Genomic DNA, 5,626 nt, shown 5'->3' with positions numbered 1-5,626 from the left:
GAAAACTGATTTTAAAACCTGGCTCTGATACCAAATGATGCGAACCTCAATAGACACGCTTTGAGACCCAACAAAAATATTGGAATACTTGCCCAAGAAAGCTAAAATTCAGATTTTGATAGAAAACCCTGACCCAACGTTTATAAGTGAAACGTAAACCAAAGGTATAAGTAACACCTTGACCCAATGATTATAATTGAATCACAAACCAAAGGTATAGAGTTTGAACGCCACAAGGAAGAATCCCTGATAAGTTCATAGTTCTTAAAGAACCAAAAGAAGAGCAAAGCCTCACCTTTTCTGATTTTTTATTCAATAATTCTCTATTATAATGAGTGCATGCTACTTATAAGGCATGACTGAAAAATAGAAAATATGAAAAATGTAGTAAATAATAAAAGTTGATTTGGTCTGAAATTAGCATATCCAAAATAGGAAAATAGCTAAAAAAACGTTCTAAATAATAAAAGCCTAAAATTAAGGTAGATTTGGTCTAAAATAATAAGTTCCAGAAAAGGAAAAATGGCTATTAACTAATATGGGGTTGGAAAGTCAATCAGCCATTAATCTACGCTATAAATCACGCCCAATCAAAGCAGATCAACCCTCAATAGTTTGGATTAAATTTATTATACTTTCATCTTCCTTTGGGCCAAGCTTGGAATGTCCTACGTTAGAATCAGCCCAAATCTCTTGAATCAGCCCGTTAAGTGCTTCTTTGATCTTCTTGGATCTTGCTTTAGTAATAGGCCCAACTGGAACATGCAATGGATCCTTGAATGCTTTGTGATTCTCATCAGGTTAATTCGTTTTTGGCCTATCAACTGCTAAGTGAGAAAATAAGCCAAAAGTACATGTGCCTTAAGCACAAGATCCTATGGTATTTATTGGTGAATTGGTAAAGGCTTTAAACCTTTATTCCAATCTTGGAGTTGCTCAGCATTCTAATGTGAATAATAACTCCAATGCAAGAGTTGCATCTAAAAAGTTTTGGATACAAAAGACTCGATCTAATTGAGTCTTTTTGACATGGTCCTTGTGCTTCATCGTTCTATTCTTTATGACGATTCCTCTTTGTTTTGTTTTTTTTTTTTTTTGTTTTTTTTTCTTTCTTTAGGATTTGCGTTGCATAACATTCATGCATCTCATATTAGGTTGCTTTTTTTATTCTTAAAAAAAAAAAAAAAAGGAAAAGGGAAGAAAAATGTGTTTTGCATTATTTTTCTTTGATTTGAAATCAAGGTTGGTCATCTTATCTTTACATAACATGTTTATGTACCTTGTTTAGCTTGGATGAGCTTATTTTATTACACTTTACTAGTTTGAGCTTTGTAGTGCATGTTGTGTGGGAATTGTTTATAGTTTTTGATCACATGATCATGATCTTGAAGTCACATTCTTTTGATTGTAAGGATTAACAAATTCTAAGAGAAAGACATAAATAACCATCTCACCACTGTTTACTAGCCAATTATGAACACCTTAGTGCATATCATAAGATTTTGTGCTCGAGAAAGTGTAGCATATGCACAAAAAGAACATAAGGTGTAGCCTCGGCTTATAATAAAATTGAAATTGAAATAAAATTGGGGTGTACATTATCTTGGCTATCTAAATAAATTTCAAATCAAATAAAATTGGTATGTACATTATGAGGCAAATCAAGAAACTTACATGATTGCAAGCTTTTATTCTAGAAGATATGGGAGTTATATGATGTAATTCTCTAGGTGATAGTCACTTTCAAATTTATGTGATGAATTTCATAGAGATTGTGATTGATTACCATTCACATATCACCTCACATGTATCTCAAGCCTTTGCTAGTTGCACACACTACACAAGTTACTCTTTGCTAAACTTTGTACATGTTACTGTGTGTGATCTTGTTGTGGCATCCAAGATTAAAAATTCCCATATTCTAATGCAAAATGTGTTTAAAGTTTGAAATTTGAGGACAAGTTGATTGAAAATTTTGTTTCTGGAAGATCTAGGTCAAAATCAAGGGTTTTTGAAAATTTTTTCAACTCATACTCATGCATTTTATTCATAAAATATTGTGCTTTGAGGAGTTTCTGCATTAAAATGCTTTGTTTTTCAAAATTTTTCTTTTCCAGATTTTCGATCGATCGAACTTATTGCTTGATTGATCAAAATTGCAATTAAAAATTTGGTTTGAATCTACCTGGCTCAATCGATGCTCGATTGATGCTAGATTGATCGAATGTAATTTTTGATCGATCGAACTTGTTTTTCGATCAATCGAAAATCGTTCAGAGAGTTTTTTTTTAAAACTTAAGTTTTTCACGTATTCTTCACTATTCAAAACTTTTCAAAAAGCACTTTCTCTCTCTCTTCGATTGGTCCAGATTCAATCCATTTTTTTTTGTCATTTTCCCTCGAATTTTCTTCAAGGTTTTTGTCTTCTTGTGCTGGTAAGACCATTCTACCCTTTCTTTTTCATTTTATTCACTTATTTCATGCATTTTAAGGAGAATTTTCGGACTTAATGAAATTTGGGATTTTTGATGTTTTAGTTGATTTCCTTCACAATTGATCATTGAGTTTTTGTTGTGGGATGATATAAAAATGATCTTTATGGTTTAATTTGATCAATTTGTTGATTTGGGAAAAATTGAAATATCTAGGGCTTGAATCTACCCGATTTGGGGATTTTGTTAATTAAGCATATATTGATGAAATTGGCTTGTTTGATTGATAAATTTGGTCATTATATTCTGTTATCTAACTTGTGTAATGATCAATTGATCAATTTTTTAGGTTTTTTGAAAGTGGGTTTTCAAAATTTGGTTTTTTGTTTTGATATAAACTCTATGTTCAAGCCAATTTTGTGTTTCTAAAGTGTAATTGGACTATTCTCACTGCATTAGAGCATGCATCATGTGTTAATACTGTTCATGCATCATATAGATTGTTATTTCCTATATTGTTTATGCTCTAACTATGTCTGATGCAGTCTGCCCTTGGGTTTTTCTTGTTTTTTTTCTTTTCTCTCATCTCTCTATCCTATTCCAACCTTAGCATCATGGTTAGGAAGACTAGAGCCCATAGGACATCCTCTTCATCTTTAGCTCCATCCTTTGATGGTGAGAAGTTTCTGAGTGAGAAAAACCAAGAGACTTATGAGAAGCTGAACCTTCTTGGATCTATGTGGATTGAGAGGAAAGTAGTTTTAGATGAACTTGACCCGAAGATTAAGAGAAACTTTGAGCATAGGGGCTGGTTGCCTTTGATGGATATTGACCATCCTCCTCTGGCTACCTTGATCAGAGAGTTCTACTTGAACCTCTCTGTCCACTCCAGTGATTCCAACACTTAGTATGTGAAGAGTTGGATACGGGGTGAAGATTACACCATTACTCCTACAGTAGTGGCCTCTATTCTTGGGGTGCCTAAGGTCCAACATCCTGTCTACCTTTATGATGAGTCTCCTCCACTCGATGACATTATGTCATATCTATTGCACCTCCTCCTCCTCCTCCACCTTTTACTTCGGATGATTCGAGCATTCGTCGTATGTTGGACACTGTCATGACCATTCAGGCGGCTCGTGGTTAGCTTTTGGTGGACGTGCTTACCGAGCTACAGGCGTTGCATGCAGAGTTGGTGAGTTTTAGACAATCACCACCACCACCACCTCCTTTTGATGATCAGTGATTGCCCTTTGGCAATTTGTCACAAAAAGGGGGAGTACATATGGATGGAGATTTTGTTGATAAGGGGATATTTTTTGTTTTTGTTTTAGAGCTTGTAGATTGTATCTAGGTACTTCATTTTGTACTTATTTTTGGCTCATGATGTCTTTATTATTTAATGTCTTTATTTTTTTTTTATGAGTTGTATATGATAGGGGGAGACATTATATTCTTATTTATGTTTCTCGTTTCACATTGTGCTACATTGATTATTGATTTATATTTATGAGGATATTCATGATATATATCTTTTATTTTATGTTATGTAAAATTAAGAATTTATTTTGTTTTACTTGTATTTTCCACATATGCGTTTATGTGTTTGTTAAGTGTTACAGGAATATACAGGTTGATTCAGTCGTACTGCTGTCTACACTTGCAACTGATAGATAGTAGTTATGTTGAATTTGTTTTTGTTGGGCAATGTTATTGTAATGGGCTGTTTTTGTAAACTTTGAGCATTTTGTTTATTTTGTGTTTTGTCACGGATTTCCAAAAGGGGAGTTTGTTAGGTTCTAAGACTTTAGGTTTAAATTTATTAGAACTTCATTATGTAATGTTGGCAAACCATGATCAAAACGTTTAATCTTGTTTTAGACTTGCTCAAAGTATTTGTATGTAAAGTTGGAATCGAGTAATTGTAGAAAATTACTATTGACTTTCTGCAAGGCTCGATCGATCGAAAATTAGACTCAATCGATCGAAGCTCGCACAGAATGTTTTTTTTGCAGTTTTTCCAACTCAGCCCAAGCTCGTTTGACGTGTAGGGTTTTATGTTTTGCCTTGAGTATAAAAGGAAAAACCCTAGCCACGTTTTATTGTTGTTGTTTATGTTGTATGTATGAATCTCTTGTGAGATCTAGAGGTGTTTGCCTTCATACATACTTAGGGTTTCCAATCTCAAGATTGATGTTGAAAGCTTGGTGATCGTTTTAGTTGCTGCATAAAGAGCTTTAAAAAAAAAAAAAGAAAACAAATGGGAGTACTTGTGGTTGCTGTGAATCCAAGAAAGAAGTAGTTTGTGGACTCGAAGCTGTCATGTGGTCATGGTAGAAAGTTTCCTACTCGAGGTAGCAATAGGATGTTAGTGGTCAAAGTCATTATTGTGTAAATTTAAATTCTTTCATAGTGGATCTGTTTTACCTTGAGAATAGCTAGGTTAAATCCTCTCCAGTTTTTTTACCGGTTTAGTTTTCCTGGGTTATCGTATTGTAGTGTTATTTATTTTCCGCACTGCTTCAATGATATGATTTATCTGTTTTAACCTAGATCTGCATAATTTACCTAAGTTAATCACTTGGCTAAATAACTAGGTTAATCTGTTTATGTTTTAAGGGGTCTAAAAATGTACAAAGGGAATATTTTATATCTCCGTTAACATATTATAAATTCCATCTTGAGAATATATGTTCCATCAACACTAAATGTAGCTGCCCAACATACTGAAGTTTTGATCGTGACTTTATATCTCACTCTTGATATATCAAAACAACCTGCACTTCATGATTAGGTCAATTATTTTCTCAGGATTAAGAGTTCATGTAAATAAAAGTTGTGAGATTTATTATTCATTTGACAATCGTTAGGAGAATAATAAATCTCACAGCGGTCTAGTTCAATATGTCTTAACTCTTAAAACATATCAACATATAAACTAGAAGTCTCCACTTCCATGATCAAGACAAATCATTTTAGTTGATATGTTATAGTCTTTGTAGATGAAATGCTCAATTTCATCACTGACTACGAACTAAAATTATGAGTTTATAAAGAACTTGTAATTTAAATCTTCTGTGAGTAAATTACTTAAATCACATACTATGCATCTAATGTCCAAATATTCATGTTACCATTATTTTAGATAATAATAAAACAACTTTATTAATTGCAACATTAATGTCATACATAGC

The sequence above is a fragment of the Quercus robur genome, chromosome 1 (assembly GCF_932294415.1).
Source record: "Quercus robur chromosome 1, dhQueRobu3.1, whole genome shotgun sequence".
NCBI classification, from domain to species: domain Eukaryota; kingdom Viridiplantae; phylum Streptophyta; class Magnoliopsida; order Fagales; family Fagaceae; genus Quercus; species Quercus robur.
Note: the sequence above shows the minus strand (reverse complement) of the source record.